Here is a 12,215-nt window from a genome sequence, read left to right as displayed (position 1 = left end):
TGATTACAAGGAGCTCAATAAAATAATATTAAAATTAACTAAATTAAAATAAAAATTAAATTCCACAACAGCAATCAACCTGTACTTCAAATAAAGTAAGTAAAAAGCCCAAAAGGGAAGGCAGTGTGGTGTAGTGGTTAAGAGCGGTGGTTTGGAGTGATGGAGTCAGATCTGGAGAACTGGTTTGATTCCCCATTCCTCCACAGGAGCGGCGGATCTGGTGAACTGGATTTGTTTCCCCACTCCTACACATGAGGCCAGCTGGGTGACCTTGGGCAAGTCACATTCCCTCAGCCCCACCTACCTCACAGGGTGTCTGTTGTGGGGAAGGTGATTGTAAGCCAGTTTGAGTCTCCCTTAAGTGGTAGAGAAAGTCGGCATATAAAAACCAACTCTTCTTCTTCTTTAAAGAAAAAGTTGAGCAAATGCATGGCACCAGATACAAGGTCAGACCAGCCTTGCATCTCAAGGCTGCATGTCATAGCAAAAACTCTATTGAATCCCACTCCAAATAACAGAGGGGTATATCCCAGAGCTGTCGTTTTTGTTGACTCCATTTGCTCACCAAAGGGTCAGAATAAAGGGATTCAAGTGAAGGAGTAAGAGAAATGAAAGGTAGTACATTTAACTTACATTTTATAGCAGCAGTTCATGACAGGGTACTTAACAATTTTAGGCAGGTTTTGAGTGAAAAAGTGGAAGAGGACACACAAGAAGTGCACGAATGACACCTGAATGGTTTCCAGCTGAAGATGCTGACAACACAGCAATCCTGTCTACTATCTCTCTCAAGAGGGAACGGCACAGAAATTATGCCATTAGTCAGCACCCTGGATCTGGGAAATTAATAAAGAATTCTAATCCACTTCAAAAATTCTTGAGGAAAACCGAATTTAGCCAACATAGCAAAAATAAATCTCCAGTATATTTTGTAAAAAGTTTTTTCAGCATCAAGTGAAAGAATGGCAACTTGATCAGCTCTCCTACTATTTAAAGCAATAGATCAACCAGCCTAAGATTGTCAGAGCCTTGCCTATTTGGTATAAATCCTACTTGGTCTATGTGTACAAAGCTGTAACAACCTTTAGGCATTTGTTAGCAAGAATAGCAGTTAATATCTTAGCATCCACATTCATCAAATAGGCCAAATAATGCACACTGAGTATGGTCTTTGCAAAGTTTAAGAATCACAATGATATGGGCATCATATAATGATAATGGCGATGAGCCAGACTCAAAAATCTCAATATACAATTGATAAAGTTTTGGAATGAAGAAATATGCAAAGGTTTTATACCATTCAATAGGCAACCCTCCTGGTCCTGGAGATTCATATTCATTACAATTACATTTATTTGCTGAATAATATCTAAACATGGAAGATCAAGGTGACAGAAAAATGTTTCCAAATCTTTTTCTTTAAATTCTTTGCCTTTACCATACAATTCAGAATAATATTTATAGAGCTGTACATTTATTTCACTAGAGGCAAAAGTCAAAAAACCTTTAATGGCATAAAAAGAGCATAAAAAGAGCAGGTTAAAATAGTACAATGCTTATCAAGTTCAATATAATACAATAGTAGAGTTCCACTATAGACACCAAAGAACACAAGCAATTGGCACAGCTATTACTTGTCAGTATTAAAATCAGTAGCTAAAATTTTGCCAAATATTCGGCAACTGCTTCTGTAGAGTTGGAGGACTTATCCGCTAGTAATAGTTGGGTAGTCCTATTCGCTGGGCCAGGGAGATTCATGATGATTGGATCTATGAAACGATTTCTTAAACCGGAGAAAAAAGGGCAAATCAATAAGATGTGAGTTATAAAATCGGGTTTGAGGTGGCAAAATTTACATAATCTGTCTCTAAATGGGTATTGTGGAATCTCCTGGAGAGAACTGCTGAGGGAAAGATGTTAAATCTGGCGAGCATAAAAGCCCGCCGATGAAGGGGGTGAGGTTTTGTATGTAGGGGGCACCTCCAGGCATATAAGTTGTCAGTCCGTGGAAACAGGGGGAACATGTCATAGTGGGGCCTGCATTTATGATCTGTTTTTCAATGTCCCTAATTCTTTGCTGGATGGTGAAGAAAATTTGAGACTCACCACAATTATTTAGTGAGTCTAAATTAATTCCTAAGGAATTAATTTTTTGCCGAATGAATTGGTACCATGAGGAGATGTAGGAATCCCTTAGCATGTCATGCAGTAATGTGGAAAGATCAAAACGAAGTGAATACGGAGCCACAGCTTAACAGTGGCGGTCCAGGCTCTTGTAGACAGAAGGTGGAGGCCATGCTCTTTACAAAGAGTATAGAGATTAATCATGTTGGGCAACCCCAATGTTCGTCGTAGGAAAGAAGCCAAACTACGGTCGACATCCAAGGTAAGAGCCTGGATCCAAACGGGGATACCGTATAATAATTGATTAGAAACTTTTGATGAGTAGATCTGAATAGCTGCAGGGATAAACTGATGTTCTTCTTGGTAGTGGAATCGTGTCACCGCTTGGGATTGGCTTCTTGCTGCAATAATAGCTGCTTTCCGGTGGTGTGACCAATTGAGATTGTGGTGAAAAAGAAGGCCCAAGTATCTAAAGGACTTAACTTGTTCGACTGGGTTGCCATCAATTTTCCATGTTTGGCCCTTCCAGGTTTTAGAAAAGATCATAATCTTAGATTTCTCAGAGTTAATGATTAAGTCATTCTGTGAGCAGAAGACAGAAAAGGCAGATAAAAGCCGTTGAAGGCCAATTCTAGTTATGGATAGGAGAACAACATGGTCCGCATATAGCAGGAGGGGGGCTGGTGAGGAATTCATCCTGGGTGCAAGATTTTCAGATGTGGATAAATGGGATGGTAAATCCGACATGAACAGATTAAATAAGGCCGGGGCAAGTAAGCAGCCCTGCTTCACTCCTTTAGAGACAGGGAATTTCTCGGACAATTGGCCACTTTTATCCAGCCTAACTCGGCAAGTGTTCCCCGAGTGGAGTTTCCGTATCAAGAAAAATAAGCGTTGGTCCATCCCTAGTCTAGCAAGTTTATCCCATAGAAGGCTTCTATTAATAGAGTCAAAGGCCCCACAGAGATCAATGAAAGCTGAGTAGAGTTTGCCCTTCAGATGAATGGAGTACTTTTCCGCCAGGAAGGAAAGAACAATGGCATGGTCCATGGAAGAGTGGCCGTGACAGAACCCGACTTGTGCTTTAACCGGCAGATTATTTTCGTGCATCCACTCATTTACGTGTCTTAGCAGATGCTTTGAATATAGTTTCCCCATAGCTGATAGCAGACTTATAGGACGATAGTTACCAGGGACAGTAGCGTCTCCTTTTTTAAAAATTGGGACTATGATAGAATTTAGCCAAGATTACAGAAGTATCCCAAAATTATCAATGAGGGTGAAAAAGGTGGGCTAACGGTTCAGCCCACCACTCGGAGTTATTTTTTTATCCGCTCCAGGGGAATACCGTTAGGGCCTGGGGCCTTGCCTGTCTTCGTTGAGGCTAAAATGTCCAAGATGTCCTCTTTGGACACAGGAGGCCAATGTGGGGTACCAGGGGGGATTTGAAGGTCCTTCGGAAGGTCACTTGATACGGGGGCAGTAAATAATTTTGAGTAATGCCTAATCCAAACTGACGCAGAGATTGGGGAAGATTGTATAGCAGGGGCGGAGTGGTTTCGTCCGGAGACTACAGCCCAGAAGTCCTTCATGTTCTTAGATTGGATCGCCTGACGGATTCGGGACCATTTCGCCAGAGCTAGGGCGTGTTCTTTCTCTTCGAACAATCGCAAGCAGTATTATTATATTCTCATCCTTGATCAAAGGAATATAGTTCCTATTCTTTTGCTGACTTAATATGCTAGAATTTTACCAGGTTTCTCACCACTTTCCCAATAAGACTGGCACAAACAAGTTAGAGCATATTCTGCTTTCACTGATAGTATATTATTTATTTCATATTTAACTTTTTGCAACTCCCAATAAAGATCTGGTGTGGGAAACAGAGCAAACTATCTTCTATTTCAATCTATCTTCCAATGTTATTCTTTTAATTTCTCTAAGCTTCTTCTTATGAGATTCATATGCAATGATTTCCCCTCGAATAGGAAGTTTACAAGCATCCTATTCAACAGCAAGAGTACTAGCTATTCCTTGATATTAAAATATTCTGATAACTCAGCTACCATCTGATTTGTAAAAATCTAATCATTAAGAAGAGAAACATTAATACCTCATAAACCAGGTAGTCTGACCCAGTCTGGAAAACGAATAACGGGCAGCCCATTCCTGAGGGGAGGCGCTGCGCTGGATTCAGCCACCCCCACTGAAGCCAGGAAGCTGCCCTTACTTGCAAGCCCCGTGAAACTGTTCCATACTGTTCCACGGGGCTATATCATCTAAAAAGGTGGCATAAATGCAAGTAAGGGCAAAGGGAGCGTTCCTGGCCTGAAGGGGGATTAGGAAGCTCTGCCCCTGGAACAACCCTGGGAAGCCGAGCTGGCATCCCGGGGCAGCGCTGCTGCAGCAGCGCTGGGAAGCCAGTTTCCACATCCCAACGCTGGCATCCATGCTGGTCGCGGCGGCACAAGTGGCACTGGCGCAAGCGGCGCAGACACCGGTGTAGCCCCCTCCATGCCTCCTAACAACTTTCATCCTCCCAGGTCAGGAATGGGCTGTAATGATATGAGGGTGTGATCAGAAATAGCAATAACATCTATATCACAGGCAATAATATGGGGCATCAGATAAGTGAAAATAAGAAAGTAGTCTAACTGGGAACAATTATGATGCACAGAAGAAATAAAAGCATTAGTGTAGATCTCACCAAAGAATATTCTTTGTGTGAGGGTGTGGTTCGATCCAAAGCTGATTCTAGTATGTCATTAAAATCTCCCCCCACCAACAGATAGTCACATGTAAAATTTACCAAGTGGCTGAAACATTGATGAAATGAGTCTGGAGCATCCACATTTGGACCATACACATTAATCATAACTATAATAAAATCAAAGCTTTTCACTACCAAAATAATAAAATAACCATTTGGATCTGTAATCGCTTTCTGGACCTGAAAATAAACATGCTTGTGTATCAATACAGCAATGCCTTTAGATGGATTAGGTATCAGTAACATATACCTCCCCAACCCAGTCCTTACATAAGTAATTCTTATCCTTTCCCATTATATTAATTTCTTGTAAAAATGCTACATCAACTTTAAGATCTTTCAACTTAGAAATAACCTTTTTTATTCTTATTAGAATCCCTCATGTCCCTAACATTCCATGATATCACTTTGAATATAACACTTGAAAATAATATACCCGATCCACAATGCCCATTCCCCTGTTTATAGAAGAGATACTGACAGCCCATTCTTGACTTCCAAGGACAAAAGTCCTTAGGAGGCCAAAAAGGGGCTGCGCCAGCGTTGGGCCCCCTGCGCCAGCGCCCGGGCTACTTATGCTGCGCAGAGTGGCTTCAACATCGGTGGGGAGGCCCAGACGCAGGTCTCCCAGCACTGCCATGGCAGCGCCGCCCAGGGACACTGGCTGGGCCTTCCCACCAGCGTTCCACCAGCGCAAAGCCCCGCACCTGCATCAAGGGGGGCATTCCTGGGGCATGATGGGGGACAGAGCTGCCAGTAGGCAGCTTCTTGTCCCCTTTTAGCCTGGCATGCTGGCAGGGAGAATGGCGTTGCTGCGGCTGCTTTTTTGCAGGCGCAGCCTCGCTGTTCTCAATGGGGCAAAATGCCCCATTAAAATTTTTAAAAGCCAGTGAAAGGCTTTTTAAAGGCTTTCAGCGGCTGGGAAACAACTTTAGAAGCACTGTGGCAGTGCCGCGGCCACACTATCCCCAGCTGCTGAAAGGTCAGGAATGGGCTGTTAGTATCATATAGAGAACCTTACTATCCATAAAAAATTAACTATGAAAATAATGGGAAAATACATATAAAGTGAAAAGACAAGCTAAAAACTAACGACCACTTATGCAAAAAAGATTCCCATTCTTAAAAAAAGAAAAAAGTAACAAAAAATAAAAAAATAAAAGGTAAAAATCAACTAAACTAAACAAATTAAACAACAAAAACATTGCTTTCAGGTAAGATGCCAGAGTTCTCTAGAACACTGGCCATTCCCACCCTTAATTATATAAATATATATGGACCAATTCTAACAATAACAGATTAAAACAAATTGAAGAAGGGGAACTCACAGAAATGCTTGTTTAAAGCCTGAAAAGTAAATAATTATAGACAGAAAAAGAAATATGACGAGATGCCCAGACTGTTATCTATAAATTGGAGGTAGTCCCAGACAGTTAAAACATAATACCGGGGGGAAATAGCTCTACTCTAAACTGAGCTGATTAATATAGAATTGGGCAATCTAACATTATTTAAATAATTGCAACTAGCAGTTTTCTTCGAAAGACGGCAATAGACTATCCATTTCTCTGCAGTACAGTCTTAAACATTTGGAACAGCAGAGCATAGATCTTGCAAACCAGTAAGAAATCATTTGCAGCTGCTGGAATCTAAAGCTTTTAATCTGGTCTTGATAGTGTATGTAGAAAATGTCAGGATATTTAACGTAATATTGCAAATTCATATCTCTTGAAAGACTTTGTGCTTTTGTAAATTAGTTGCATTGCTATAATCTGGATAGAGTATGAGTATGATAGAGTTTTTTGTTAGGACCCCTACAAAGATCCATTTTCTGACTTGCAAGGTGGAGAGGGTGATCTCTTACTTTACTCTCAAAAACTGCACAATAACAGGAACTGGTTTATTTGTGTTGTTAGGTACACGAGAGATCTGATAAGCTCATTCAATTTGCAGCTGAAAATCAGATGGGAGCTGCAAAAGCTCATGAAAAAAAAACTTTCCATAAATTCCATTAGCTTATGCTGGTCTGCTAGGGTTGCCAGATCACTCTTCGCAACTGGCGGTACATAATTGGGCAGAGCCTGAGGAGGGCGGGGTTTAGGGAGGGGAGGGATTACATCCCTGATGCAGCTTCCGTGCTTGAACCCTCTGTGGTTAAACAGACTATTTTACCAAGAGTTGAATTTACGTTTTATTTGAGCAAATTCCAGACATTTTGTTTTTAATTATTTATGATATTTCTTTTTGTGCAAGTTGGTCTTTGTCCATAATAAACAAATGATGATGATGAACCCTCTGTGGCCATTTTGAGAAGCAGTAGGCTGATGAAGCCCTGAGCGAAATGTGGCGTTTCATCTAGATCACATGCTCCTCCCTCGTTTCCCCTGTGAGGTCCATTGGAGTTCGTCCTTTAGTCCTTCAGATTAATTTGTGCGGCAGTTCTACATCTTGAATTCCACACTATTTGGACTGTTATCTTCAAAGGTACGTTGATTTACCGTGAACTGTGCTACTTACTCAGTAGCTCTTACGGATTCTGTTGTTATTTTTGGACACTCCAGGGCCACACTTTCTGTGTCATGTGTATTTATCATGCTGTTTGTGTTATTTGTGGCTGCTTGTACTATTTATAGTGTTTGTTAATTACCTGTAGTGTTTGTTATATGCTTCATACAGAATTTGAATTTGAGCCTGCATGCTGTTATTTTGTTGCCTGAGTATCTCATTATACAGCATAGGGATTTTTTTCTATTTGTTTCATGAGCCACGGCTCGATCTTCCAAAGCAGCTATTTTGGACTCCATCTGTAGAACTTGTGCTCTCATAGACTCAATCAACCCCTGAAGCTATTGAACTGAATAGTCAATCATCTTATCATTAGTGGAAAGTTGTTTTAGCTCCCCAGACTGATGTTTTAGTTCTTCAGACTGCTGTTTTAGCTATTCAGATTGTTTTTCCAGCTGAGCAGCCATTGTTTTCAGCCAGAGAGTTACCTCTTCTTGACCGTCAGTGGCATAAGGTTTGGCAGCTCTTAGTTTCTTTTCCTTTACAGCTCATAGTTTTGAAATTATAAGCCCATTTATCAGAAGAAATAATACAAACAAAAGTAAAATACTAAAGTGAGAGCAAATAGCCACAGTTATCAAACAAAACAGGTCCAAATCAAAGCATGATATAAAGAAAAGACAGGAGCGGCACAGAGTTGCTTCTGATTACTCAGTCATCTTAACCAGAAATCAGGACACGAGGGGTCTTGCGATGACACTAAGCAGCACTCCTCTCCCAGTATGCCCCTGGCACTATCTTTGCCCCTGCACTGGTGCAATTATCCTATGGCAACTTTGCAATGCTGCAGAAGCAGCAAGGCATTCCACCAGTATATCTCCAGATACACCAGAGTATCTGGTGTGGGCATTAGCCTGCTCTGCACTCCACTGCTCAGCAAGGAAAAAATGGCCAGAAAAATTAACATAACTAGTGATTACCCAGAAGTGACATTACTATGCTGGCATCTTTCCCCCATCCCTGCCTCCTCTCTCTCCCACAATTAGTTGTCATGCTAATAAGTTTACCAAATGGCATTATGTTGCATTGTTAAGTCTCAAAGGGAACCACTCTGTTTATATGAGCAAGAGTTCCTTGGAGGAACAAATGTGGTAAGTAAAATAATTGTGAATTGGTAGTTGTGAATTTCATGCATTGTGCAGGGGGTTGGACTTGATGACCCTGGTGGTCCCTTCCAACTCTATGATTCTATGATTCTATAAATTCTGCCCAGCACAATTAGTCTTGAACTCTCTGTAAGTGTTAAACTATAAGCGCCTTGGAGCAGTGATCGGTCTTTGAAACTTACAGTGCATTCCTAAGGATAGTTACTCCAGTCTAAGCCCATTGAAATGAATGGGCTTAGACTGGAGTAACTCTCCTTAGGAATGCACTGTTAAGTCATGAATAACATGACAGAATTTGCACTAATTCAAAGTATCCATGAATAATTCTTCAGAAAAGAACACCACGGTGTTTTATCTGTAGGGTGTTTTCAGAATGGGATCTCTATGATGTTAAAGGCTTACCTCGATTGAAATTCAAATAATGAAATTAATTAGGGCTAATGATTTAATACTATGCATTGGGAGACCTCCAAGGAACACCAGGGTCATGACGTATAGGCAGGCAATGGCAAACCACCTCTGAATGGCTTTTGCCTTGATAACCCCACCAAGGGTTGCCATAATTCAAATGTGACTTAACCTTTTCCTTTTATCCATTAGAAGCTCCTTGATCAATTGATCTTGAGCAGCATATATCTAGTGTTGGAGGGATATAAGGATTGAAACAAATCTTCCCACTGACAATGTAGCCTTGGGGTCCCTATTGCTTAGTAAAAAAGGCATTATGTCAGTCACAGAGGCATTGGATTTGTATATTAAAAGGGGGGGAATATAGTGCAATCGAAGTTCCTCATAAAAGCGGCATTCCAAAAGGGTATGGGCTAATGAGTCAATAGAGCCAGAAGAGCAAGGGCAGATCCTGTCTGAGTATGGTCTATTCAGAATTCTGCCCTGCATTACCATAGAAGAGTTAGCATTCAATCTAGCCAAGCAAAAAGCTCTACAGAGACGAGGGGTTGTCAGATAATATGTATAGGCAGGCAGACCACATGGAGGGGGTATTCCAAAGAACTGGGATGAACAGACGCGATGAGCACGAAAAGTAGTGCTGTTATAATCGAGTTCTTTAATGCGCTTTTTAATTTTGGTAAAAGCTTCAGTTTTCCCAAGATCGAATAACATATCCTGCGAGAAGCCCAACAATGACAGTTTCTCATCTAAGATTTTTTGCCATGAGGATTTAAAAGGGCCATGCTTCAGAGAAGCTAGAAACCCCTCAGTGCTAAAGCACAGTTTAAGGTGTAGTTTAAAGGCGGCCACCACGCCCTAGCTTCAAGTGACGTTTGGCCAAACTCGGAACGAAGAGTTACACCAGCAACACATCGAGGGGCATTTAGGAGTTTTCGTAAGAACTGAAGCAGTGGATGATCTATAGATTCATTGATGACTGTAATCCAGATGGCAACACCAAAGAGGATAATTGGGGTAATTTTCAGGTTAAAAACCTGAATAGCCCCTGGAATATATTTGCTACCTTTGGTGTGAAAAAAGTTGACAATAGCACCAACCCCAGGTTTAATTTTGCTGGACACTGCTTTTTGATGGGCATTCCAATTTAGGTTAGATGTGATTTAACAGCAAAACAAACAAACAAACCTGACATGGAAGTAAGTATCAATGGAGTGGTCTCCAAAGTTAGTCTGCAAGGGAGTGCAGACCCACCCAATTCATGTAAACTTGGAACTAAAGCAACAGAACGTACTCCCAAGTAAGCGTGCACATGTTCGCTACCTTGGACTGCCCTTAAGAGCCCTTTAATAGTCAGTATTTAAGAGGTAAAATCCTCCTCGTTCCAAGATTTCCAGGAAATTTCTCAAAGGCTTGCATGTAAAATACGAAGTCAAATGGGTTCTGCATTGAGGCCCTCAACGAGCAACATATGTTTGACCTCATGGGAGGAGACAAATGACAGAAAATGTGTCAAAGAGAGAGGCGGGGACAGAAGAATCAATTAATCAATATATCAAACCAAAGGTAACATCTGGTAAAATATGCTACTTACTTGAAAACAAAGTATTTCCTTCTTGGAAAAGAAAATTTATTTCATCACTGATTTCAAATTAATGCTAACAAAATCTTTTTTAATGAGACTGAATATTAATCTTCTGCCTACTGAACTTAAAAAAAAAATCTTCAGAAAGAACTGCCGCAATTTCAAATGATTACAATGCTAAAAGCAATTTTATTTAACCAGATGAGGGTCTCACCAGTTTCTATTCCCCATGGTGTCATTTCATCTTAGATTAGAGAAATTCCACAATAGAAATGTCAAATAGCAAATGACTTGTGTTTCTCCAAGGACAGACTTGGATCATTTCCAATATAAATGTATAGCCAAGAAATCGCAACAGCGTGGGGGGGGGGGGAGATAAAGCTCATTCTAGTAGAAAAGAAAGGAAAATGTTTAAATAGGAGAGTGGGGAGATAAATAACCCATTACACCCATCTCTTGTAACTAAATAGGGAAGATGTCTCAGTCTTTACTGTTGTGAAGAACAGTTTCCAAAACCTGATGATGTTACATTAACATTATATGAGCTGGGCTGCACAAAATATTTACCAAATTTAGGATCCGACCTGGAAGCAGAGATGTAATCACAATCATGCTGATGACAGGAGGGATCCTATTCTCACAGGCACATTCTAACCAAATCCCTTTTATTCCTCAGCATATCCTAACAGCCACTACTACTACTTCATACTGTTCAGAACTGAGTCCTGCCACTGAAGAGGATTCCTGGGAAGTCCCTGTTCCAATGAAGGAAGTATTTATTTATTTAAAACATTTTTATTCAGACTTGTCACCCAATCAGAGCCCTCAAGCAGGCAAACAGTTTTTTTTAAAAAAAAACCCCATTAAAACCAGCTTTTAAAACAATACACATAAATAAAACAATTACAACCAGTAGAGGCTAAATGTGTTAGGAGAGAGCCAGTGTGGTGTAGTGGTTAAGCTGTCAGACTAGGGTCTGGGAACCCACTTCAGATCCCCACTTTGCCATGTCAACTTGCTGGGTGACTTTGGTCCAGTCACACACTCGCAGCCACAACCCTGGCAAGTATTTGGATGGGAGAATGCTTTATAAGCTCTCCATAAGAGGGAAGCTTGATAGAGAATGTTTAGACGGCAAAACTGGGACTCCTGTTCAATTGGTTGATTCTTTAGCTTCCAAGACAACTGCTAAATCCAAGGGGATCTTGGGAAAAAAAACATCTTTTTAGATTTTTTGCAATTGATTACCAAACCCTCACCAATACAATAATTCTGAAACACCTTCAGAATTATGCAAGCCCACTAGAGATCTGGATAAAATAATAGTATAATCTGTATAAAGGAGTAATGGAATCTGATCGGTAACTAAAACAGGAGCATGAGAATTCACTGCGGATAGTGCCCATAAGGTGTCCCAATTCACTTTGGAGGGGCAATGGCTAGAGGAGCTTGAGAGGAAGAGGGGTAACAGAGCCCCTTACATAGGAGTCTCAAACAAGTACTCCCATTTTCATAACGATGTTTTTATGGATTCCCCAAGCCCTTATCAGTTACACTTTAAAAGCTGCGTGTAAGTGCTGTCAAGTCATTTCCGACTTGCGACTTTATGAATTAATGATCTTCAAAACGCCCTACTGTTAACCATCCTTCATCTGGA

The 12,215-nt window shown here is 40.8% G+C and overlaps 1 protein-coding gene across 4 annotated transcripts in view; it reads right to left on the bottom strand.

Annotated features, from left to right (window-relative positions):
* The window catches only part of SCUBE1 (signal peptide, CUB domain and EGF like domain containing 1), a 173,412-nt gene that overhangs the window by 115,564 nt on the left and 45,633 nt on the right, over window positions 1-12,215 (bottom strand). The gene's annotated exons all lie outside the window — the stretch shown is intronic.

This window comes from Euleptes europaea, chromosome 3, assembly GCF_029931775.1.
Source record: "Euleptes europaea isolate rEulEur1 chromosome 3, rEulEur1.hap1, whole genome shotgun sequence".
In the NCBI taxonomy this organism is placed as follows: Eukaryota; Metazoa; Chordata; class Lepidosauria; order Squamata; family Sphaerodactylidae; genus Euleptes; species Euleptes europaea.
The sequence above is the reverse complement of the archived record's forward strand: the minus strand, read 5'-3'. Positions and strand labels throughout refer to the sequence as shown.